At 49.5% G+C, this 26,818-nt stretch overlaps 1 protein-coding gene across 9 annotated transcripts in view; it reads left to right on the forward strand.

Moving 5' to 3' along the window:
• Window positions 1-885: 885 nt before the first annotated feature.
• Window positions 886-26,818, forward strand: part of BDKRB2 (bradykinin receptor B2) — a 59,249-nt gene continuing 33,316 nt past the window's right edge. For 2 of the 9 annotated variants that reach the window (XM_030930401.1, XM_030930400.1), the window contains exons 1-2: window positions 892-1,042; window positions 3,638-3,747. The gene's annotated coding sequence lies outside the window, so the exon portion shown is untranslated. Of the gene's footprint in view, window positions 1,043-3,637; window positions 3,748-23,956; window positions 23,978-24,951; window positions 25,184-26,818 lie in introns of those variants that run through there. The other 7 variants (XR_004057278.1, XM_010353689.2, XM_030930403.1 and 4 more) reach the window with 5 other exon arrangements.

Consider the following 26,818-nt stretch of genomic DNA (forward strand, 5'->3'; position numbering starts at 1 on the left):
AAGACAGCGCTAGTGCCCAGGCCGCCCGTAAACTTATCTGAGACTCTGTTTCCCTGTCTCCATGATGATGGGATCAGGCTGGATCGCTGGTTTATAGGCTTGGTATGAATCAAGTCACAGGGAAGGGGAGCGGATGGGCTCGGGGGGCGTCCTCTGGCCCTCCTTTCTCTTCCGCAGATCCACTGGGCCCACTCATCTGTTCTCTTCTGAAAGAAAGGTTTTAAGGCTTCAAAAAAAAAATATTTTAAAAGTCCCTGCCCTTTCCAGCTCCTACCGTCTCAGCCCTGGGAGTGTAAAGTGCTACAGATTGTTAGTAAGTCTTTGAGCAAAACCGAGAAAGCCAATCTGAGCATTGACATGGAAGAAACCACCACCATATATCTCCAAAGAAACGGCCGCGTGTCTCAGGGGAGCACAAACACCCATCCCCAGGAAACAGGACAGCTTCTGCCACTGTCGCCCTTGGGAGCTGTACAAAGAAATCCCAGGACTCCCCCTGCCCTCCTGGCCACCCTCTGTTTACACCTTCCGCGTAAATGCCCACTGTTTACATCCAAAACTCAGACACAAAACAACCACCTTAGGAAAATAAATAGTGATAAGAAATAAATGTTACGTGAGGCGAATTTATTCACATGGGGCTCCACAGGCCACTTTGTGGTCAGCTGGGAGGGACGCTTTTGCCATACCACGACTCCAGTGGGGAGCCGGGCTATGCAAACATGGAAATCTTCCAAGAGCCTCGCTGGTCCCCAGGGCTCAGAGGGTGGCAGAGTGGAGAACAAAGGTGACCGCAGCCACCCCGGCCCCACAGGCAGCCTGGCTTGGGCTGGGCAGGAGAGCAGCTCGGCTGGAGGCGGAGGGGGAAGTGCCCAGGAGGCTGATGACATCACCACCCAGTCCTTGAAAGATGAGCTGTTCTCGCCGCCACTACAGCTCTGGCCTCTGGGCTCCAAGGAGGGGTGGGGACGGTGGGGACATCAGGCTGCCTCGCAGTACCCAGGGAGTGACTGAAGTGCCCATGCTGCTTGCTCCGGAGAAGGTGGGTGCCGGGCAGGGGCTGGTCCAGCCGCCTCACCTTTGCTGGGAGGACAAGCTGTCCCAGCCTAGAGGGAAGGAGGGCAGGCAGCGGGGAGAAGTTTCCCTCTGGTCCTGCGGAGTTGGGAAAAGTTCCCTTCCTTCCGGAGGGGAGGTCGACAGGCAACGGGAAGAAGGGTTCCCAGCAGGGGGAATCGCCCTGTTTGTCTGTTGTAGGTTTCTCTTCTCTGAATCAAGGTGACAGACAGGCTTGTGTGTGTCCAGTGTGTGAGGGATTTCATGATTGGATTTTCACATACTTTGGGTGGACACCTTGGAGTAAGGCAGCGAGGCGTGGTGCAGCAGGGACGGGTGCTGGGTGGAGATGCCAGAACCTGGCTTTTCACTCACAGCCGTGCCACTCGTTGGCCCTGTGTGACCCTGGACAAGCTACTCAACCTCTCTGAGCCTCAGTTTCTCTGTCTGCAAAGCAACCTGCTCGCTGGCTCCCTGGGGATGGCAGGATTAAATCAGAAGCAGGCAGGAGGGGTTAGTGAATACTGGCTGATGTGCCTCCAGGAGGTAGGTGGTGGTGACTATCTCAGAAGGACTTAGCAACCCTCTTCCCACGGTCCTCGCTGACCGGGGTAGGGGGGCAGGATGGTGCAGGGGTTCCGAGCACCGGCTTTGCATCCAGCCCAGATTGGAGTTCCAGTTCTGCTCTCACCCTGTGAGTGACATTTTTGGGCGAGTTATTTTGTCCCCGTCTCCCGAGCTGTAAAGAAGACCTGGTAATTCCTCTTTGTGGAGAGACAGAGGTAGGCTTTTGCCTGTGGAGCACCACGTGTGTCATAGACACTAAATAAATGGCAGCCGTGGTTCGAGTTGCTGAAGAGTAGGTCGCTTCCGCAGCCTGGGTGGAGGTGGACAGCAGGTGTTGCTGTTCCGGGCAGGTCAGAATGTGCCTCACTGAGTCACAGGCCGCCTGTGGCTCCCCAGCCTACAGGAAGTGGGAACTCTGGCACGGGTGTGGGGTGATGGGGGGCTCCCCAGCCAACCCCACCCCTAATTCTGTTTCTGAGTGGGAGAAGGGCTTAGGTGGCAGGGGGACTGGTGAGCGACCCCAGAGGACATTGCTAACATCCCCTGCCCCAGGTTCTCTGGAGAAAAACCTGTGCTGTGTCCTTCAAGCCCTGGCAGCAGCAAGAGACATTCCACAGTTGTGAGCCCCATAAGCTTAGAGGAAGCATTTCCTCTTTCCCCTGCTTGGGGAAAGACAGCCAGGAGTAGGCGTCTGTGGATGAAAAAGAGGAAGCATGTGTGCTGTCCCCACAGGCAGGACCCCAGGCCTCATCCCAGCTCTCCCTGCAACCCTGCACTCCAAGCCTCTCACTGCACAGAGGAAACTGAGTCTCAGAGCGGGGACACGACCTCAGCCAGCCCTCCACTCAGTGTCCAGGGAAATCCCTCAACCTCTTTGGGGTTCAGTCTCTTTGGGATTCCCTCCCTTGCAAACAGGAGGAGGTTCCCATGGCTGGGCCTGCACAGTGGGTCTGAGGACTTTGAATTTGGTCGTTGCTTGCCAGTGGGATCCAACATGGAAATATTAGGTTGGTGCAAAAGTTGTTGCGGTTCTTGCCATTAGAAGTAACGCCAAAAATCGCAACGACTTTTGCACCAACCTAATAGCTGTGCCACATGGTCTCTAACACAGTGACTGACTCAGTAACAAGTTCGAGGGCTCTAGGGATAAAATCAGGGCGGCCCCCTCACCTGTGCTGCTTGTGGTCAGGGAGGGGCCTACCTGGGTGGAGAGGGGGGAGCCCTGCAGACTTGTCCGATATTGTAGCCTATTTGAGCTGCTAAAAGAAATACTTTAGACTGGGTAATTTATTGAAAAACAGACATTTACTGCTCACAGTGCTGGAGGCTGGTGAGCCCGAGATCAAGGCACTGGCAGATTGGGTGTCTGGTGAGGACCTAGTCCTCATAGATGGCATCTTCTATGCATCCTCATATGGTGGAAGGGTGAACACTCTCTCCCAGGCCTCTTTTAAAGAGCACCAGTTCCATTCACGAGGAGGGGGACCTCATGATCTAATGACCCTCCAGAAGCCTCACCTCTTAATATCACCGCCTTGGGGACTAAGTCTCAACAGGTGAATTCTGGAGGGACACAGGCATTCAGATCATAGCACCAGGAGACTCTAGTTTTCAGAATGAAAGCAGGGGCCTCATTTCTCCTCTCAAGCTGCCTCTTCTGCACTCAAAATGATGCCTAGCCCAACATGGGTCAGTGTTTGCTGGAATGCTGAATGGTTAAATGAATAAATAAATATTGCTCATATAGCAGGCAATAAAAAAGCACACAGGACCTATCACTAAGTGAATGAAGCCGCTCTGAAAAGGCATATGCTGTATGATTTCAACTATATGTGACATTCTGGAAAAGGCAAAACTATGAAGACAGTAAAAAATAAAAAAATCAATGGTTGCCAGTAATTAGAGGGAGGGAGGAGAGAGCTGGAGGAGAAAACCAAAGGACTTTTAGGACAGTGAAACTTCTGTATGATACTATAATGGTAGATACATGTCATTGTGCATTTGTCCAAACCCACAGAATGTCCATCACCAAGAGCGAACCCTGATGAAAACTATGGACTTTGGGTGATGATGATGTGTCAATGCAGGTTCATCAATTACAACAAATTGACTGCTCTTGTGGGGGATGTGAGTAACGGGGGAGGCTATGCATGTGTGGGTGCAGGGGATATACGGGAAGTCTCCGTACTTTCTGCTCAATTTTGCTGTGAATCTAAAACTGCTCTTAAAAAAGGAAAAAGGCACACAGGGCAGGTCTGCATGTTGCTTTGAGGATTCAGAAGGCACTTAGGACAATTACAGTACCTCAGGGTCATGAGGCAAACCATCAGACCTGCCAAGACTTAAGGCCCCAAATACATCACTTCTGACATCCACTCGGTCCCGGAATCCCCTCTTAGTGTGCATGCCTCCAATAATGGGGAGCTCACTACTTTGCAAGGCAACCCATTCCATCTCAGGAGAGTTCTACTATTTAAAAGCTTTTCCTCCAACTATCCCCCACTGAGCAATGGGCCCACTTTTGTTTCCTTGGGGTTTGTACCATTCTAGTCCTATTGCTTCTCTCTGAGCTGAATATCTACAGCTACTGAATCTGCCCTCCATGAAAAGTGTTAAATCCTCAATTCCTCCTCTAAGTCCTCTGGTTTTCCTGGGGACCTAAGGCTCTGCTTCCCCAAAACACCCACTCCAGGGTTTCTTTCAAGAACAAACCTAAGACGTGAAGTATTTCTTTGACTCTTTCATCACTGACGGCTCTGGAGGATTCTGGAGGCTAGAAACATTCCAAAAAAGTCATCACAGCATAAAGCAGGGTGGAACAAACACAGCTCTGGATTTGAATTCCACCCCTATCACTTACCTACCAGGAAAGTTCTCTGAGCCTCGGTTTCTTCTCCTGTACAATGGGGATCATCATTACTGTTTCTGAGGACCACTGGGAGGCTGACCTCTGATTGTGCTGATGTAGTGAAAGCGGGTGTCAGGCACACTGCAGGAGCTCAGGTACCAGAAGGATGGTCTACAGAGGCAGGAGTGAGGGTCTGGGACGGTCACAGAGATTGCATTTGCCTTGCAGTAAGGCCACAGCTGCTCGAGGGTGTCCAGAAAAAAGCCCTCTCTGACATGCACACACTCCTATGTCCAGGCAATGAGCCTGCGGGCACTGATAGCAAAAGTCCTTCTCACGCTTCTCTTCAGGGCTCAAACTTTAGATTCACTCTGGCCTGTCCCATCCCATTCACTGCCAACCCCTCTGACCCTCTCTGATCTGTGCCACCAGTGAAGGGCAGTGGTGGGGGGGAGGCAGGGGGCACAGAGAAGTGGCCCAGCTGAGCGACATCTGGAAATGAGCAGTGCCTGCGGGGACGTCCGTGGGGTGTTGTGACCTGCACAGCACCAGGCTCCAGCACCGTCCTGTCGCTTCTGTGGTTGCTATCATGGTCATGAGGTTGCTTCTCCTCTTCCCTGCGGGTTTCCTAAGGGGTCACACGCCAGTGGCAGGGGTGGTCTGCTGGAGAAAGACTAAATTTTATTGTACATTAGAAGCACCTGCAGGCTGGTCACCCACGTAGGTGCCAGGGCCCTGCTCTGGGGACTGTGATTTGAGGTCTGGGTACTATTCACCGAAATGACAGACTGTGGCAAGTCTCAGTCAATCGAGGTTTACTGAGTTGATAAGCTTCAAATGATGTTTATCGAGAGTTTGAGGGTGCACCTGGGAAAAACACAAACCATAGAAAATATGTGTGGCCTATGCCCCCCGAAGAGGTTTTCCTGAGGCTTAATATTGTAAATCAAAGAGAAACGGACTGAGGCAGGTCTCAATTATTTTTAAAGTTTATTTTGCCAAGGTTAAGGACACACCCAGGAAAGAGAGACACAAAATCACAGGAAACATCTCTGGCCCATGATTCTTTCAAAGAAGGGGCTTCACTATTTAAAGGGAAAAGAGCAGGCGGTAGGGGAAAGAGGGAGGAAAGCGAGGGGAAAGGTAGCATAAAGAAGCAAGCAGTAGCACCCCTTGAGCCTTTTCATTCACTTCACTGAATGCACATTTTTCATGTGAAAGAAGCAGGTGGAGGGATCATCAATTCGCCATTCACCTGGTGCTCAGTCAATCTGCATTTTTATATAAGATAAAATAATCACAGGGCTAGGCACTGCAGCTCACGCCTGTAATCCCAGTAGTTTAGGAGGCCAAGGTGGGTGGATTACCTGAGGTCAAGAATTCAACACCAGCCTGTCCAACATGGTGAAACCCTGTCTCTACTAAAAATACAAAAATTAGCCAGGCATGAGAAGCTGAGGCAGGAGAATCATTTGAACCCAGGAGGCAGAGGCTGCAGGGAGCTGAGATCGCACCGCTGCACTCCAGCCTGGGCGACAGAGCAAGACTCTATCTCAAATAATCATAACCCTAATCATAATCATAGCGTATAGGAAGCCATCAGATATGCACTCGCCTCAGGTGAGCAGAGGGATGACTTTTGGTTCTATCCTTTGTCCCATACCTGTGAAGCTAAGCTGTTAATTTACATCATAAGGGTGAAATACAACACAGCTGCTTGAAGGTAAAGATCTCGGGGCCCACAAGGAATTTCCCTGCGAGCAAAATGAGAGGGAGGGAAGTCTTATCCACTTAGACACAAAACGGGAGGCAGGTTGCATGACCCAGCTCCCAGCTGGACCTTTCCCTTTGGCTTAGTGAGTTTGGGGTCCCGGGATTTTAATTTTATTTTTCTTTTGCATTTTTACACATGTCCTTGAAGTGGAGAAAGTATGTAGAAGAGGAGGTTAGGCAGAAGGAGGACTGACCTCATCTTGCCCTTGACTTGTTTTCGTGCTGTACCTGGGGACATCAGCACCACCAGTGTGAATCTAACAGATTTGAGTGTGAGGAGCCAGGCTTGGATTGCGGACCTCAAGTTACAATTGATGTGTCCTTGTTTTGTGGTAAGATCCACATCCTGAAAGGTTTCACCCAACAAAGAACAATTTGTGGGGGTAGTCATGGGGAGATATGCGAGGTCTTTTCTTTTCTGTGGAGGTCTGGCTAATGTCTAAGCTTGTGAGATTACAGCTGTCGTTAGGAAGAAGGATGACAATATTGCTTGACTCAGTCTCCAGGCTTAACTTTCCCTTTGGCATAAAGCGTTTGGGGGTCCCAAGATTTCTGTTACAGTACCCAAGGACTGGCTAATATCTCTGGGGATTTCAAAACAGATGAGCCACACTTTGAAACAAGCTGCCTTAGCAAATGATCTGTCCTGGACCCAAAAGCCACTCTCCTCGGGCCCTTCGTCCGAGTCCCACCAGCCAAGAGACTTGGGGTCCCCACACCTGTTCCTCACTCTCTGGCACCTGTGCTTGTGTGCCAGCTGCCTCAGGAAAGGACAGAAACCCTCCCCGCTCCAAGTTGTTAGCAAATTGAACATCTCCGCAAAAACGTAAATGGACAGATTGTGAACTGCACACAGCTCACAGCTAGCTCCCTTCAAGGTAGATTTGGGTCCAAACATTTCTGGAAGCATCAGGCCGTGCCCTGCCTCCCCTACCAAACAGGAAGCCCCTTCGGGGAAAAGACTGGGCCTCTCCCTCAGCCCCAGCATCCAGGCTCATGTTTGGCACCTGCTGTGCTCTGAGAATGCAGGGGATCACTCCCTGACCACAGAGGGAGGCTATCTGGGGTTCTCCCGGAGCCTCGGAGATTGTACCTTATGCATGCACAACTGCACCTGGGGAACATCCCCCCAACTCTGGAGCCCACTGGCCAGTTAGCAAAGTGAGAGGTGAGAGAAGGGACCTCTTGGGTCTTCTCTGAACAGAAAGATTCAGACAGCAATGGCTAGAACACAAGAACAGGACAGGGGAGGCAGAAGAGGGCCTGCACACCTGAAACAGGTGTGCTCACACACGGGCTAGGGCCTGCAGATGAGGGGTCTGATGCTGATCATTTGTGACAGCCAAAAATAGTGAACACTAGGGGGGACTCCTCAAATGAACTGTAGCTTGAGCACCTTAGGGAGATGGGCTCTGTGAAGATGATTCCTCTCTCCACCCACTTCCCTTCTCCCTCCTGCCCCCGCTCCTCCTCTTTCAGAAGCCAAGCACAGGGACTGAATCCCTCTCCGCTCCTCCCCTGCTGTGTGGCCTAGGGCAAGGCATGTGGTCTCTGGGATCCTTTGTTCCTTCAGCTAAAAATAATAGTAGAATTCGTAACTACCTATGAAAACCGGGAACTCCCTGCGGAGGCTGGTGCATTACAGGGCAGTCCTACTCTGAAACACTGTGAGACCATTGAAAAGCGAGGTGGGTCAACAGGTTATTAAATGCAAGGAAGTGAGGACACAGCCGGCAGTGCATTTGGGGTGCTTCTGCAGGCGTCCTTATACATGGATATATGCACATCTGCTCCCGAAAGCTCAGAAGATGTCTGGAAAGCAACAGGAGACACCAGTGAGCCTGGCTGTCTCTGGGGGCGACGGGCAGGGACAGGACCTGGCGGGAGACTTACCCCTCACTGTATTCTGTTTTGCTCTCTGAAATGTTACCATGAGGATGCATATCTCTTTGCAAAAATGTATATTTAAAAAGCAAAACAAACTTGAATAGAAATAAACAACTTGAAAATTTTAGAAAACACTGTTACTCAAAAGGAAGACCATCAAAGAGACGGATCATCAAAACTGAAATTACAGATATTTGAGAAATGACTAACTATAAGAACACTGCTTACCAAACTTATGGGATGCAGCCAAAGCCATAGTCAAGGGAGGATTCATGCCTTTAAATTTTTAAATTATTAAGCCGAAAAAATTGCAAAAAAAATGTTCAATTCAATAAACCAGATAATAATGACCCTAAAAAATAGAAGAAAGAAAAGAATTACAAAAACAAAATGACAAGTTAGAAAGATAAAAAACAGTATCAGTAGGTCATCTAAGGATGGCTCTTTGAAGAGCAGACAGGAGAAGGGCAATCCCAGGAAGTGCTATGTGCTATGCAGAGAATTAGAATCAGTTGATGGACAGAGATCAATGGGTGGCTGCTAGCTTGGGTGGTAAACAGTAGCCTGCAGCCAAAGTGGGGCACAGCGATGCAGCCTTTACTGGGAGAATGCCTGGGAAGCAAGATTTGCCTGGGTGGGGGTTTCCATCAGCACCCCCAGAAAGGCCTCCTTTCCACCCTGGCCCCCACTTCTTTAGTGGGTTTTGCTAGTGATCCTTTATCTCTCAACAGCAGGCACCTCATCTATAAAAAGGTAGGATAGCAGTTGCTAACCCCCCTCCCCCATTCCATGGCCCCTGCCTACTTCATACCCTTTATAGGAGCTCAGTCTGAGCCCACAGCCCAAACAGGCTCACCGATGTGCTAGCTATTTCGCCACCAGTATTTTTTTAGCAGTTAATATTCAGAAATTGGCACCAACTGGCCCGATTGTTCAACGGCCCTGGGTTAGGTTACTAGGCCAATAACTTGCGGAGTAACCCAGGGCAGGTCACTGACCTCTCCGAACCTCTCCTTTCTCACCTGTATGATAAAGACTACTGCTGTGCCAACGCAATAGGACTGTGTTTGAAAGTACCCAGATTGTGCCCGGACTCAAGAAGCTGGTTTATTCCTTCTTCCCTTAACCATTTGCTGAGAGACTGCTCAGGGCTCCCCTCAGCTCAGACATCTTTCCCCACAGGGAGCTGAGAGCCTGGTGGGAGAGACAGGCAGAGGCCCAAGTGGTTCTAACATAGCTCTCTAAATTTGTAACCCCAAGTATTATACCCAGAGGACCTTGGGACAGTCACACTAATGATTTGTCCCTAAACCTCCAGCGTCAGGAGCCATGTGGCAGGATCTCTGCTCTTCTTCTTCCTGGGCCTCTGTGTGGACCACCCAAACACACACACACACACACACGTGTACACACGCAAGCTGCCTCTTTGCTGCCTGCATGTCCCAACACCAGCTTATGACACATCTACAATGTCTGATGTGTCACTGTGGGCAGGTTTCAAGTTGGAGGACCTAGACCCAGGTAAAGTAGAGGATCTGCCTAAATGAGGGAGGGCGTGCAGTGGAAAGAAAGGGCAGGGAAGACTGCCCAGTGCCATGGATGTATGCTCGAGCCCCAGGGCACCCTTGACCCCCCAAATGATCACAAGTATCCCCCCAATAAACCTGCCAAGTAGGTATTGTGTCTCCACCTGACAGTTGAGGAAATGCTCCCTAGAGGTGAGACAGAACTAGTTAGAGACTGGGCTGGCCCTGGAGCCTGGCCTGCATCTTCCCATCACATCCTGCGTCCCTGCATAAGCAAAGGTCTAGAGGTGGGAACTCCCAAAGCTGCTCAGGCAGGGCCAGGGGAGACCAGTGGGGCAGGGAGGGGATAGGAGGGGAAGGAGGAGCTGGGGCTGGAGAGGTGGGTAGGAGCCTGAGTCCCTGGCCTGGGCCTCCCCATGGTAGGCAGTGATCCAAAAGCCCCAGCCAGAGCCCTCTGCCCTGTGATGGGGGTACCCTGCTTGTCCCCACACTCCCTGCTCTCCAGTCCTCCCCAGTCCTCATGTTTTCCATGAGGATGAGTAGCAGCCGCAGGGACTTTCCTTGCAAGTGGCCTGGGCCATATCTTCCGGGAGTCTGTTTAGACTGGGGTGTGTGTGGCTGAGGGGGTGGAGGTGAGGGCACCCAGGGTCATCACTTGACAGAACAATCTGGGGATTTGGGGGAAAGTGGAGGCAACTGTCATGCGTGAGACAGGATGGGAACTAACAGGAAGGATTCCTGAGTGTCAGGGATGATCACACTGGATCCTCACAACAGCCCTCCTGCCAGGGGCAATGCTCCTTATCCCACAAGCGAGGACCTGGGCTCCGACAGGAGGCCACGCACTTACAGTTCCACCCTTAGTGACCGGCAGAGCTGGGATTTGAACACCCTTGGTGAGACTCCCTTGTCCAGGCTCCTTCATTGCATAGCTGGTTTGCCTCACATGCCAGAGTCGGGGTTGCCTTAGGGCACATCCAGGGAATGTCTCTAAATCCCCAAATGTGGTTTGAGTCCTAGTGCCTCCTCTCTCCAGCCTCCAAACCCTCACCTATGCAATGGTGCCTTGCCCAGCTCACAGGGTATGAAAAGGGGTGAGACGAGACAGTGTCCCCTAAATACATCTGACAGCACTTTTGAATGGAAACGAGAAAAAGAAAATACTATAAGCATCCAGATTGACTGGAGGTTGGGGAGTTGGTGGGGACAGGGATAGGCAATCCATAAAGCAAGAAAAATCAGGCTGAGTTCAGGTTTTTCTGCAGTAGTGAATGCATCAGAGCCGTCAGGGGGGGCAGCTGTAGACTGAGAGAGAGCCGGTGTGATGCTGAATGGTTCTTCACAAGAGAAGGCAGCAGAAAGACAGGCTCCAATGTGAGAGGGTGCCCAGAAAATGCCATGCCTGCGGCTTCATGAAAAAAACACTCAGAGAGATAACCCAGCCAGCAGAGATGTGAATCAAAGTGAAGATTGGAGGCTGGAGAATGGTTTGTCTCTGTCCTTGTCCTTTGTTTCATGGGGACACCAAATTGTGGAACCAGGCTGCATTTTGTGAGAATGAGTGGATCTTGCAGCCCAGGAGAAAATCTCATCTTCCCAGAGCTTCTCTCCACTGGTTCCCAGCTGGTTGCTTCTTTTCAGGTTATTAGAAGCCCTCTGATTCTACCTGCTCAGGAAGGGTGGTTGGGTGCTATGGGCCATCATTAAACAAACAGTTCAAAAATAGTTTAAACATTTCATTTTAAATTCAAACATGATTGTGCGTTTCTTCACCAGCTTTTATGTAAGCAAAACCTTTCCTTCAAGCACGAATTGGCTGATTATCTTTCTTACATAAATAAACCCATAATTCATTCCAAACACTTGGCTTGTTTAAATATTTTTATTGCCAAAGCAATATATGTTCTTCATAGAAAACGTGGATACTGTGACAAACAATAAAGAAAACCCAAAAGCATCCTACGATCTCATGCTCAAAGACAACCACTGCCAGTAATCATTCGGTATTTTGCCTTCTCAACTTTTGAACCTTGTTGTATATACAATTTGGTTACCCAGATTTTTGTTCCCTTAACATGTTATCAGAAATATTCTCGCATTTTTGGTGAACTCTTAGAAGTATCCTTTTGTCATGTCGGCTTGACATTTATTGAATGGATATAAGATCATGTATTTAACCAGTTCCCTGGTCCTAAACATCTAAGTTGTTTCCTGTGACCCTCCTTCTACATGATGAGGAACATCTCTATGCATAAAGCTTTTCCTGTCCTTTTGATTATTTTCAAAAATGCCAAACAAAAAACAGGGAGGGGGTTGAAGGTTCTGGGTTTGCGTCACTGAATTATCTAAAAATTAAATGATCTAGAGACAGATTTGGGAGCCACTAAACCCTCTCCTCCTGGCTGACCTATTCAGATAAAACACTGGAAGCTGCCATCTGCTTTCCTCTCTGTCTGTAACTGGCTCATTACATATTTGCAAACCAGATTACTTTTATGTTGTCTTGGCTACAGGAGTTTCTGCAGGAATCAGGAACAGGCAGCAAAGACAGGTCCTTGGAGACAGAGGAGCTGGCATCTTATCAGACGCAATTTCTTATTAATAGTCGTCCCTAACATTGATTGGACACCTACTAATAATCAATCCCATCTTACAGATAAGGAAACTGAGACTCAGAGAGGTTAAGGGTGCTGCAGTAAGCACAGACACAGAGCTGTGACTCCCGTTCTCCCTGTGTCAGCTCCTGGGCAGTGAGAGTGGGAGGGTGAGCCACTGTGGTGTGCCCTCTGCCAGGCACCGGCCTGCAGGTCAGACTCACAGGGGCCAAGCAGAGCATCTGGGAGGATTTTGTTTCCGGCTCCAAAAGTGAAATACCAAGGAAAGTAGGCAAGCTCATGCATGTCAGAATCCTCAGCCTCAGCTCAGGAAGTAGGAATTTTCCACCTTTGTTAGCAGCACAGATGACAAACCCCAGGGCCCTACAGAGAGCCTGTGCCTCATTCAGGGTCTGCAAAGGCCTCATTGCCCCAGGCAAGGTTGCAAGACCCCTCCTACCAACTGAGCTACAAATCACAGTTCCTGGAGGGTGGGCATTTACATAACCGGGAACAGAACTCTTTTGTACCTCCTACCTCCCTGCAAGAAGTAGGCCAGGCATGGTAGCTCATGCCAGTAAATCCAACATTTTGGGAGACCAATATAGGAGGGTCGCTTGAAGCCGGGAGTTGGAGGCAAGCCTGGGCAAGATCCCATCTTTAAAAAAAATTTTAAAATTAGCGAGCTGTGGTGGCAGGAGCTGTGGTCCCAGCTACCTGGGAGGATGAGGTGGGAGGATAGCTTGAACTCGGGAAGTCGAGGCTACAGTGAGTTGTAATTGTACCACCGCACTCCAGCCTGGGCAACAGAGCAAGATCCTGTTTCAACAAAAGAAAAAGAGGAAAGAAGAGGAAGAAAGAAGAAGGAAGAGAAGAGGAAAAAAGAAGGAGAAGGAGAAGAAGGAGAAGGAGAAGAAGAAGGAGGAGGAGGAGGAAGAAGAGGAGGAGGCGGAGGAGACCCTACAGCACTGTTTGGAGGATTATGGGAAAATTAGGCCCACGCATCTGATATACAGTCGGCACCTCCAGTAGCCGCACATCCTACAAATGTAAAATGTGTGTCTTGAACCAGAAAGCCCAAGGCGTGAGGGGCTATGGCATTAAGTGGGGCAGCTCTACATAGTCCTAGGGCTTAAATCTATGGAATTTAAGTAATCCGGGTCCAAACTCACCAGAAACATTGCCGAGACTTTACTTGCATACCTTTAGTGACAGAGAACTAACTACTGCCAACGGCAACTAACTCAGCTCAGCAAACATTTGGTGATCAGCTGCCCTTCCCCAGGACCAGAGATTCAGATAAGCAAACATCCTGTTCTGTGACTAAGGGGCTGATGGTGTGTGACAATCGAGATAGTGTGAGGAAAAAGGACAGCATGTGTGTGTCTGTGGCACACACAAGACACTGACACTGCAGTAAGCATACATAGGAAGTCACTACAATGGTGAGGCCCACATGGCACCAGAATGAACAGATTTAAGAAAGCTAGTCATCACAGACGGTCACAGCTGGAAGGATTTTACAGAATAGCCTATCTTATCACCCTCCTTTGCCCTAGAGATGGGGAAACTGAGGCTCAAAGAGCAAAAGCCACCTGCTCAAAGGCATATTGTTGAGTCTAATAATAATAATAGCAACAGCAATAGCAACAGTGAGGGCAGCTGTCCTAGATGGACGCTCGCTCCATGCCAGTCCCCAGGCTAGGCATCTGGTGGCACTAGCTCATTTCACTTCTATAACAACTGGGTCCCCCGTCTTGCAGATGAGGAAGCCCAGGTTCAGAAAGGTGATGCTGGGGGCTGGGGGTCTATCCCAGATCTTGCCATCACCTCCTCACTCTTCCAGTAGTGCCAGCCCCAGGCTGACCTTTGGCCAGCCAGGGCACCTGTCTTGGAAGCCTCGAGGCAGGGACAGACCATGCATCCAGGAAGCTCCCAGGCTCTAAGGAGGCAGCCCTATAACTTCTGGGTGACCAAAAATCAGGGAGGAATCCCTAAGTCCCTTCTGAGCCCCAGTCTCCAGGCTCCTCCAGCCAGGTCTGCCTTACACACTTGACCACAATCAGCCCAGCTCTTTCTCGGTTCTTTTCATCTCCCTGGTGGTTTTGTATGTAGAGTCATCCAGGTTCCCCACTTACGAGCCTGTGAGATGGGATAAATCACTTCCCTTTGCTGAGCCTCAGTTCCTTCATCTATAAATGGGTATAACAAGTTCCTCCAGAACAATCGTGAGGCTCAGGGAAAAGACTGTCGTGCAAACCCACCATGGCATGAGCTGTCGAGTGCAGTGCCCAGAGCCACTAAGGAACGCGTGCCACCCTGGGACTGTGGAAAGTGCAGAGGGGCAGGGTTGAGATGCTCATGCATGACTTGGGGCAGGTCACCTCCCTCTCAGAAGTTTCGTTTCCTTATTTGTTAAGCTTGGACTAAAAATCTCTAAAAGGTGAGATTCTTCCAACTTCGTAGCATGTCTGTGGTCCTTGATGGTTTACAAAACGCTTTTACACTTGAGACCCCTAAGTGCTGATTCTACTACATCCCCATCCACTTAATAGTGGGATGACCTTAGCCAAGGCTCTTTACCTAAACTTCCATAAGCCCCTCGCTGGAATTTGGACCTGTTTCGCTTTTTCAAAGTGAGGGCAATGCTACTGGCCCCACCCATCTTATAGGACAAGCGAAGCCCAAGGACATGAGAGCATTCTGAGCTGCATGCCAGGCCCTGCTCTGCCACTGATTTGCTGAGGCTGACTTTCCCCATCTACAAAATGAGGACATAAAAACCCATCTAGAGCTGGGCATGGTGGCTCACGCCTGTAATCCCAGCACTTTGGGAGGCCAAGGCGGGCAGATCACTTGCGGTCAAGAGTTAGAGACCAGCCTGGCCAACATGGCGAAACCCCATCTCAACTAAAAATACAAAATTTTACTATTTTGTAAAAATACAAAATATTAGCTCATGCCTGTAATCCCAGCTACTAGGGAGGCTGAGGCAGGAGAATTGCTTGAACCCAGGGGACGGAGGTTGCAGTGAATGAGCCAAGATCGTGCCTTTGCACTCCAGCCTGGGCGAAAGAGCGAGACTCCGTTTCAAAAAAAAAAAAACAAAGCAAAAAAACTCATCTAGAGCGTTGTGGGGATTAAATGAGTTAATATCTGTTGAGTGCTTTGAACAGAGCTGGCACGGTCGGGCACGGTGGCTCACGCCTATAACCACAGCACTTTGGGAGGCCGAGGCGTATGGGATCACTTGACCCCAGGAGTTCAAGACCAGCCTGATCAACATGGCGAGACCCTGTCTCTACTAAAAATACAAAAATTAGCAGGGCGTGGTAGCATGCTCCTGTAATCCCAGCTACTCGGGAAGCTGAGGCAGGAGAATCCCTTGAATCCAGGAAGCGCAAGGAAGCGCAAGATTCAGTGAGCCAAGATTGCACCATTGCACTCCAGCCTGGGTGACAGAGCAAGACTCTGCCTCAAAAAAAAGAACCAAAAATCCCATAAGAGAAATGGGGTTTTTTCTTATGAGAAAAATAAATATCTCCGGTGTTTCCTCTGACTGGCCCAGGGCCGCACAGCTCACAGGGGAGAAGTAGGGACCAGGACCTGGTACTTGGGCCCCTGTTGCTCTGTCCTATGCCTTTGGGAACTTCTGGACAAGGGTGGGCTTCTCTGGGCTGACAGAGGAGACAGAGGCAGTGGTGTGCTGGTAAATGGTTAACAACTGGCTCTCTGGAAAAAAATGCTGTAACTGTAGCAAAAAAAAAAAAAGAGAGAGACTAGAACTGGCACACTGCCGATGATATATGCATTTGCTGTCAATATCAGCATCAGCATCATTACTTGTCCTTTCAACAAATATTTCCTGAGCCCCTGTCATAGACCAGGCCCAGTGCTAAGAGGTGGGGACACAGTGGAGGGAAGACAGAAAGTTAAGTGTGCTGTTTCCATAAAGTGCGCCTGACAGCCATATAGGAGCAATGGGGCTGGGGTGTCTCTGCAGCGACTGGGAGGGCCTCCTAGAGAAGGTGACATCAAGCAGGTTCTGAAGGATGACTAGGAGTTGGAAGGGCTCCTACCGTTTGTGGAGTGGGAGATGGTCCTAGGACCATTCTGGCCGACCAGGCCTAGAGCCAGTTGTGACATTGGACTTGAAATTGGTCACTGCGAGAGTGTTTATACTATAGAAATTTGCAAATGCTACAGTTAAGGCATTTTTTCCAGAGAGCCTGTTGTTAACCATTTACCAGCACACCACTGCCTCTGTCTCCTCTGTCAGCCCAGGGAAGCCCACCCTTGTCCAGAAGTCCCCAAGGGCATAGGGCAGAGCAGCAGGAGCCCAAGTACCAGGCCCCAGTCCTCACCCCTCCCCGGCGAGCTGTGTGGCCCTGGGCAAGTCAGAGGAAACACTAGGGATATTTATTTTTAAAAGTGTCTATCAGGAGTCTACACCATGCCAGGGGTCAAAGGTGCGTGAGGCATGAGGCTGTCCCTCGAGCAGCTCAGGAGGAACTGGAGGAGGTTTCCTACGCACAAGCTTATCCATACCATGACACATAAACCCTGAAGTGTTTTAAATCAATTACAAAATGCAAAAATATAAGGAAGCTGACAGATCTTTGCTTCAGGAGAAGTGGAGGCTTGGGAACAAATGAGATCATCAAGGTCTTTTTGTCCATTTTCTAAGGAGTTGGGGTCACTGCCTGAGATCCTGCAGATCTGGAGGTACCAACATGAGACTCCGAGGGCCACCTCCTCTGTCCCTCTCACCCCACCCCCTTTAAGGCCCTCTCTGGAATCCATTCCTTTCCCTCCATCTCCCCAGACCTGGCTCAGGCCTCCATCGTGCCTCTGGTCTGATGCCTCAGCCTCCTCACTTCCTGCCTCCAGATTTTGCCAATCACCCCCACCTTAGGCCATGTCCAGGCATCCTGGCACAAAAGCCAAGATGAGATTTATACTTGAGAGTGTATATGAGAGGGATGCCACTGAGGCTTCCTGGAGTGCATGGACACAGCCATGGCCTCAGGTCATCATCTCCCCCACCAAGTCTCCCACACCTCCTGTCCCCATCTTGGGCATACCTCCCCCACCTAGGAGACTCCTGAGGACAGGGACCATTTGTCCTTCACCACTATATCCCCCTATAAGGAGAGATGATGCAGTGAGGTGCCGAGGTTCAAATCCCAACTCCACCCGTCACCAGCTGTGTGACTCTAGACAAGTCACCTCACTGCCCTATTCCTCCAATTTTTATAAAATTGGGATAGTACCAGTGCCTCCATCTAAAATGGATGTAGATTACATGATTTCGTAGGAAAGTGCTTAGAACATTGCTTGGCATTTATAGTAAGCCTCCAAAAACTGAACCTATTATTATTCCCTGGTTGCTGGCCCAGAGTAAGCACTCATAAATTTGTTGAATGAATGCAACCTAAACAGGGAAATGCTCTGTAAATGCTGGTGCAAGCTTGTCAGCTTCGTTGTCGTCATCAACATTGCCCTGATGCTGTTCGTGGTGGGTGTCCTGTCTAGAGTCCTGCTGGCTGTAGAGCACCAATGTGGGCACAGTCCTAGGCCCCTGCTCAAGTAGAGTATGTGAGGACTCAGGAGACATCAACAGACATTCACAGTATTTACACTGGGACCATGGAACCAGTGTGGTTGAGTAGACACCTGGAGGACAGAGTTCTGAGTTTATTTGGGAAGGGTTGCTGGGGAGAATCAGCTGTCTGGAAAGGCTTCCTGGAGGAAGAGGATTTTCTAGAGGTGCTTGAGTGTTTGGCGCAAGGGGGCTTGTGGGGAACTGGAGTGTCCTAGTGTTTAGACCAGCAAGGAAGAGGTTGGGATAAGGACAAAGGACATTGGGACAGACAGAAAGCCTGAGTCTAGAAGGATGGGGCCAAGGTCACTGGAGAGGAGTGAGAGGAAGGATTAAGGACCATTGAGTGGGTCATAGGGGTTGAGAGTGAGGGCTCTGTGTAGGAAAAGCGGTTTCCCACTCAATACTTTCAACCCCTCTGTGGTTAAATGTGTGGGTTTATTTCCTCAGAAATTGTCTTACAATTCCATTCAATTCTGACATTATCTGCCCGTAGGCAGCACAGACCCCACAGGATAAGAGCTCAGTCCCACAAGACTGTCCCCACATCAGAACCCATTGCAAGTTTCAAATGGCCTCACTTGTGACCAACCAGCTTTAAGGCAAGGGTTCCCACAACCCCCTGCATGGGTTCAGTAATTTGCTAGGATGGCCCACAGCATCAGGGAAACATTTACTTACATTACTGACTTATAATAACAGATAACAGTCAGCCACAGTCAGATGGAAGAGAGGCATAGACCCACACGTGCGGCAGGGGCCTGGAGCTTCCGTGCTGTCTCTGGGGGCAGCACCACCTCATCACCTCCCTGTGTTCACCAGCCTAGAAGCTCTTCCAATCCTGTCTTTTAGGGATTTTGATGGAGGCTTCATCATATAGGCATGATGGATAATAAATTCAATCTCCAGCCCCTCTTCCCTTCCTGGAGATGCAGGGATGAAAGTTCCAAGCTTCGTATCATGGCCTAGTCTTTCTGATGACAGCCCCCATCCTGAGCCTATCCAGCCACCACCAAGAGTCACCTCTTTAGAACAAAAGATGCTTCTATCATCTAGAAATGTCAAGGGATTTAGGAGCTCAGGATCAGGAACTGGTGTCAAAGACCAAATATGTATTTTCTATTATATCACGATATCACAGGCTATGAGAAGAATGTAATCAATGGTCCAACTCCAGAGCTGCATGCTCTCCAAGATGGCAGTGACCAGCCACATGCAGTCACCGAGCGTTTGAAAGGTGGCTGCTTCAAACTGGTATGCTGAGTGAAGAGTTAGCAGGAAAAAATAATAATGTAAAATAACTCAGTGACCTTTTGTATTGATTACATATTAAAATAATGTTTTGGATATATTTGATTATACCAAATATACAACCAAAATTGATTTCACCTGTGTCTTTTTACTTTTTTTGATGTGGCTACTAGAAAATTTGAAGTGACTTCTGTGGCTAACTTTGTAGCTCCATTGGACATCACCAACTGCTCTGGGCTATGGAAAATTCTGTAGAACAAACAACTGGAAGTTGGAAGAAAAGACAGTAAGAGATAGCAGGGAAGGCTGTAGGTGAAAAGAAACTTAAGAGGCCTATCAAACAACCCAATGTGTAAAGTCATTTGCATTCTGATTCAAGAAAATCAGCTGTGAAAAAATAGCATGGAATTTATATGATTGAAAATTGTAATACTTCCTGGATAGTTGATGCTATTAAGGAATTATTGTCAGTTTTTTCGAGATGTGATAATGGTTGTCTGGTTATGCTTCCTGAAATAAGATTCCTTAGCTTTTAGAGAAGCATAGTGAAATATTTACATATGAAATGACAGACATGCAAGTTTTACTTCAAATATTACAGGAGGGGTAGGGTAGGTTTGGGCATAGAGAAAAAGATTGGCTGCGAGTTGGTAATTCCTGAAGCTGGGTGAAGTATGTGGAGTTTCACTATGCTAGTCTATCTACTTGTAGGTATATTCCAAATTTTCCATAATAAAAAGTTAAAAACAAAAAACAAAAACTAACCACCATCCCCACCTGAGGTTCTGGCCCAGACTGCTTATTTCAAATCCCAACTCTAGTCTTGCTAGCTGTGCCTCTTTTCGCTCATCTGCAAAATGGGAATGATAGTATTAGTCCCTACATCACAGGGGTTTATCTGTAATGTGCTTAAAAATGTGGAAACAAGATAAATGAAATGAAGATACGTTTCAGGCACTTTGCACACTGTCACGGTGCTCCCAATGCCCTGTTCCAGGGAGGTTATCCTTATTTACCAAGAGGTTAAGTCACCTACCCTAGGTCATCCAGTCAGTGGAGGCAAAGCCAAGACATGTCCCGAGTTCGTCTGACTTCTGAGTTCAGGCATGACCTGAATGTTCTTGCCTCGGGCTCAGGGCTCAACGTTTCCTGTCTTCTCTGCGTCTCCAGTCTTGAGAGATTCTGGCCTGTTTCCCTGCAGATCACCTCTAAGGAACATGCTTCTCTCCTGCTCCTTTCTAGAAAAGGCATAACAGTGGCAGAACCAGGAACTCTAGAATTCTGAAGGTTGACTCCCTCAATCCCAAGGGGCTCTACCTCCCGAGCGGAATTGGATAGAGGACAAAGGTCACGTGGCTAGGGTGAGGCTTTGAGATGGGCAAGACTGAGCAGGACTGACAGGTCAGAGCCAGGACCCAGGATCTTCAGAAGCCACAGGGAGTGAGGCAGGGAGCAGCCTCCTTTGTGCCACACCCAGTGAAGGGGAACTTGCTAAGACAGATTTGTTCCTCCCATCTCCAGAAGAGCCTTTGGATGCCAGTGGGTGAGGAGCTGAACCTCTGCAAATTCAGTGTGCTGATCCCATTGTCTCTGCTTGCATGACTCTCAGGATGGGGAGTTCACTGCATCCCCCTCTTTAAGGACATTATGGTTGTACAAAGGTCTCCAGAATCATCTGTTACAACCCCTCATTCTCCCAATGAGGAAATTAAAGCCCAGAGACGACGAGGCATTTACACAAGGGCACACCTGGTCCTGGGCCTATGATCCCTAGACAATACTCCTTCCACCTCTTTGCTATAGAGTCTCAGACAAGGGAGGGATCTTGGCTGGCTGAGAAATCAGGGAAGGCTTCTTAGAGGAGGTGAGATTGGAGGTGGCCCTTGAAGGGTAGCACTAAGATGTCGCTTGATATCCTAATTTTTTTTGCCCTGCCCATGTCTGTGCCTGTGCCGTGTCACACTAAGCAGAGTAAAATGAAGGAAGGAAGGGATGAAAGGGGCAATAAAGCGACTCCCAGGAGCTGAAAGGGCAATAGTATAGGTCCCTTCAGTACCTAGGGTATGTTGTGGGAAGCCCTTAGACCCCAGATATTACCCTGTGCAGATAGGGATAAAACTCCACCTGTCCCAACTCAGTACTCTCCCCGGCTCCTCTGGCCTGCTTGCTGGGCAGGGCCCAAACCAGTTCAGGATTCCTTTTTCTCTGTGACCGACCAGTTAGGTTCTCTGTTTACTGTGTCTCCTCCTCCTTGTTTTGTATACCGAGCTGGGTGGGAAGAAGGTCACAGCCCAGGCTTGCACGTGGTGGAGGAGCGGGGCCAGTAGCTGGTTAGGCAGAGATCCTGCCCACCGCCCTCCGCTCCCACCCCAGCGGGGCCTGTGCCATACCCAGGACACCGGAGACCACCAGGGGGCTGGAGAGGCTGCGGGAGAAACAGCCTTGCGAAACAGCCTTCCTGGACACACCCAGCTAGTGCTCACTTCCCAGCCTGAGCTGTTGCTTAGGAATTGCTTTTCTGAGAAACACACCCTCTTCCAGACCTGCAGCCTTCTTATGTGGTTTTTGGTTTTGCTTTCTGGTGAGGGTTTCTATTTTTTCCTGGTATACATGAATGGCATACAGGAAAGTGGAATGGGGACCATTAAAGGCCATTGCATTTAAGTTTTGATGTAAGCTCCCCACTCTCCATCCCCAATACCCCTCTGCCTCGGCCTGGGGTATGATGTCTTGGTTTTGACAACCAGACAATATTAGCACACGCTCTGTCTTCCACCTGCGATGGGGCACTGTAGGACGATTTTAAAAAGCAAAGTGGCAGGCTGGGCGCAGTGGCTTACACCTGTAATCCCAGCACTTTGGGAGGCTGAGGCGGGTGGATTACCTGAGGTTGGGAGTTTGAGACCAGCCTGACCATCATGGAGAAACCCCGTCTCCACTAAAAATACAAAATTAGCCAGGCGTGTTGGTGCATGCCTGTAATCCCAGCTACTCAGGAGAATTGCTTGAACCTGAGGCAGGAGAATTGCTTGAACCTGGGAGGCAGAGGTTGCAGTGAGCCGAGACTGCGCCATTGCACTCCAGCCTGGGCAACAAAAGTGAGAGAGACTTGGTCTCAAAAAAACAGCAAAGTGGCTGAATACCAAGATTGTAGGAACTAGATTCAGCCAAACTGGCTGTGTGTCCTGGTAGAATGCCTATCCTCTGTCTCTGGGCCTCCATGCCCATCTCTGTAACATGAGGGATTCTGATGAAATAATGCCCAAGAGCCCTTCCCATACTAATACTCCAGGATTCTGTAACGTTAACTTGGCAAGAACTCCAATGGTGGAAAAAAGACGGAGGGAGGAATATGTCCAGTCTAATAACCCTATGCTCAAGTCAGAGGGCTCCTCGGCAGTGTCCCCAGGGCTACAGCCCTGGCCCCAGACCCTGAGCCCCTCTAACCTGGGTCAAACCCGTGAAAGCCACTCCAGCAAGAGACAGGCAAAGCCTGGGCTCTTGCTCCAGGCCAGCATTGTCTTGCTGTGTGGCTGTAGACATTGTATCACCTCTCGAGGGCCTCAGTTTTCCCCTCTGCAAAAGATAGGGTGGGGTAGGTTGGGCATTTTCTTCTTAATTAACTACCAGGACTCTTTCCTCCAAAAAAATTGTGGTGGAAACCGGATATCACACAAAGAGAAAGGAAACACTGGCATTTCTGGAGTGTTTGAAGCGTGTGAAGGATTGTTTAAGAGCCTTGCAATCATTAATGTACTTTGTGCTCACATCAGCCCCACAAAGTAGGTGCTATTATTATCCCTATTTGACAGATGAAGAAACTGAGGCCCTGAGGAGTTAAGCCACTTGTCCAAGGTAAAAATTGGGAGCTGGGCTTCTGATAGGGAGTGGACCTCAGTCATGAAACCACAAGACTCGTGTAGTTCCAACCCCCTGGGGACATCTCCAGGCACTTGACCCATGCTCTTCCAACATTCATGTATTCACGCACATACACACACACACGTGTGCACACACAAACACATGCATGCACGCACAAACACACACATACATATACACCCACCAACACAAACACACATGTGCACAAACACACACACGTGTGCACACAAACACACACATACACAAATGCACACACACACGTGCACACTGTGGCTACTCCTCTGCAACCTGCTGGGCAAACTTGGCTTAAGCCCCAAATCAAAGGTGACTGGCGAGATTGCGAGACGGATTTCTGGAGATGGGAAACTCTGCGCCATCAAATTGTCTCAGGGACGGAACACCCATCAGAGACCTGGGGGAGAGAAGAGACACGGGGGGCCCTGCCAATTTTGCTGACCTATGCTGCTGACTCCCCAGTAGCCCCCCAGTCCTGTGGGCAGCTGAGCCCGGGTCCAAGCTGTCCTCTGCACAGGGCTTGTTCCCTGGAGGGCTATAAGTCACAGCATCCCCTCCAGGATAGCCAGTCCTGTGAACCCGCTCAATCCCTCACTATTCCTTGGGGCCTGCCCCGGGAGATGGGAGAGTTCCCTGGACCCCTTCTTGGGACTCGCAGTGACAGGGACATGGCTCACTTGCTCAAATCCTTTGTGGGAGGGGAAGCACACAGGCGAGCAGGTGCTGGGGCTGGGGCAACCGCTTTTGGGCTCTGGCCCTACAGTACCGTCTAGGGGTGTGTTACAATTAATGCTCTTTTAGCAGTTGCCATCCACCAACGGCTAAGTGTTACACCCTGCCCTCTTGGTACCCGGGTCCTTGTCTGGCATCCAGGAAGAATCAGGTCACGTGGACTTGAAGGATGGTGAATGAAGAGGCTTTATTGAGTGATAGAGGTGGCTGTCAGTGGGATGAGGAGCTGGAAAGGGGATGGAGTGGGAAGGTAATCTTCCAGATGGCTGAACTCTTCTCCAACTGTCCAGCTGCCTCTTCCACATTCAAACACTTCTTCTCTTCTCTCCTTCTCTGCCATGCTGCTCTGCTACTCTGCCGATGGAGTTTGGAGTTTTTATGGTTATAGGATGGGGGGCATGGCAGGCCAGGGTGGTTTTGGCAAAAGCAACACTCAGGTGGGAAAACAGGAATGTGAAATTCTCATTTAGGGCCGTGGACCCAGGCTTGCTGGTGAGGCCTTTGCCAGAGAACTGTCCTCCTCTACCCAGTATTTCCCTGCCTCCTGTCCATATCACCTGCACCAAGAACCTCGCTGGGTGGGAGCCAATCCAGAGCCAGAGAAAGGACTTGACACTTGGCCTCAGGCAGACCCAGGTTTGAATCCTGGCCCTGACTCTGATGAGCAGGGTGACCTCAACTATCTCAGGTTGCCTCACTGCCTCTGCTTTCCCATCTGGAACACGGGAATAGTGATGCATCAGCCACTCAGTGCCGTGTTGAGGCTGGAACAGGCAGGGCACACTGTAAGGTCCATTTCCCTTGGCCTCCACCCAGCAACTATGTCTGCTGGGTAGAAGAGGAGAAATAAGGATCACACCCTGCCCTCTACCAGTCAATCAACAACCATTTATTAAACACCTATTATGTGTCAGGCACTTGACAGAGAAATGAAGTAACAACACAAGCAACTCTTATAGCCGTGCCCTATAATAAATGTTATAGAAGCAGGAGGCGGGTAGTGGTGGAAGAGAACCTCCTGCTTGCAGGAGGATATCAGTCAGAGAAACAGAACCAATTGGAGACACAGATTAAAAGATGTATTGCAAGGAATTGGCTTATGTGATTGTAGGGATGACTAGGCAAGTCAGAAGTCCCTTGGGAAAGCTGCCCAGAAGGGCATGCCAGAACACTCAGCCTTGGACCGAAGCTCCTGCCCGCAAGCTGAATTTCTTCTTCTTCCAGGAAACCTCAGATCTGCTCTGAAGTCCTTTCAACTGACTGAATGAGGCCCATGCAGGGAGTCGAAGACAAGCTTCCTTAGTGAAAGCCAGCTGACTGTGGGCTGTCACCACACAGACAAACTGCTTCACAGCAATACTGAGATTAGCATGAAATGGAATAACCGGCGCCTGTTGTCCAGCCAGGCGGACCCACAGACTCACCGCAGCAGAGCACCTACAGGAGGCCACGGAGGGTTAGTGACAGAGCAGAATCAGGCAGGGCACCCGGGCAGGGGGCAGCCCCAGCAAAGGGTCCTAGCGGGGATTGTAGAAGAGGTCCTTGGAGATCAGGGAGTATAGCAACATGGCTGCAGCACTATGAAATAAAATAAAATAAAATAAAAAAGGTTTGGAATAAAAGAATGGTTTAATAAACAAAAATAAACAAATGCCATGCCTTTTTTTGAAGGCGTCATTACTACAGCCATGATGGAGCAACACAGAAACATTCCCGTGATAGGACGTTTCATGTAAAACCACAGTGACAGAATACGGCTGCATGTGGCATACATAAGCAGCTGTGTCCAGGGATGGAACTCCAGCAGATTTTCCTATTAGTTTTAAATGCTCTTTTATGTAGGGGTTTTTTTGTTTTGTTTTCTTTTTTGAGATGGAGTCTTGCTCTGTCGCCCAGGCTGGAGTGCAGCAGTGCAATCTCAGCTCATTGCAAGCTCCGCCTCTGGGGTTCAAGCAATTCTCTCCGCTGAGCCCCCCGAGTAGCTGGGATTATAGGCACCTGCCACCACGCCCAGATAATTTTTGTATTTTTAGTAGAGACAGGGCTTAATATTAGTTTTAAATGCTCTGTGCTGTAGTTTTGGGTTTTTTTGTTTTTGTTTTTGTTTTTGCTTTGAGATGGAGTCTCGCTCCGTCACCTAGGTTGGAGTGCAATGGTGGGATCTCAGCTCACTGCAACCTCTGCCTCACGGTTCAAGTGATTCTCCTGCCTCAGCCCCCCAAGTAGCTGGGATTACAGGCACCCGCCATCATGCTCAGCTAATTTTTGTATTTTTGTAGAGGTGGGGTTTCACCATGTTGGCCAGGCTGGTCTTGAACTCCTGACCTCAGGTGATCCACCCACCTCGGCCTCCCAAAGTGCTGGGATTACAGGTGTGAGCCACTGCACTCAGCCTAGTTATCTTTTCTCTTTTTTTTTTTTTTTTTAAGAGAGAGATGTTATTTTTTTTTTAAGAGGAATGAGTGGTGTTGGGATGTCAGATGAAATTACTTGTTTATTCAAACTGAAAACCCCAATGTGGGGAAAGAAACAAAACACACTGAGCAGAATAATTGAACCACGGCGAACAGGGAAAGTAGACCGAGAACAAAATAAGCTCCAAGGTCTCCAAGGGCGAGCAAAGCCAGGCTGGCAGGCCTCCTCCTCCCCTGCAGAAAGCAGGATGGATGAGGAGCTCTGCTTCTCCAGGCTCCCCCATGTCCCCCTAAAAATGTTTCCAGAACATTCCAGGCCCATAAAGTGTCCAAATGCTGGAAGGACCCACATGTATATGTCTGGGATTGAATCAAATCTTCTGACTCAGTTCTCTTTGGGAGTTCTGAGAATGGAAGTCACTTCCCAGAACCCCATCCTCCCCCTACAGACAGCACTGGCCTTCTTTTCAGGGAAGAAAAGAAAAGGGACTCTTGGAAACCCTCCTGAGGGCCACACAGCTCCTGCTGTTGAGACTGATATGGTTTATGAGGCGCCACCGCCCCCTTCCGCCACCCCCTGCCTGCTGTAGCCTGAGGCTTACCTTCGTGACTGTCTATAAACAGCATCCAGACTCAGTAATCACGTCAATCAGCTTTTAGAGGAAAACATTTATTCT

Source organism: Rhinopithecus roxellana, chromosome 5 (genome assembly GCF_007565055.1).
Source record: "Rhinopithecus roxellana isolate Shanxi Qingling chromosome 5, ASM756505v1, whole genome shotgun sequence".
NCBI lineage: Eukaryota > Metazoa > Chordata > Mammalia > Primates > Cercopithecidae > Rhinopithecus > Rhinopithecus roxellana.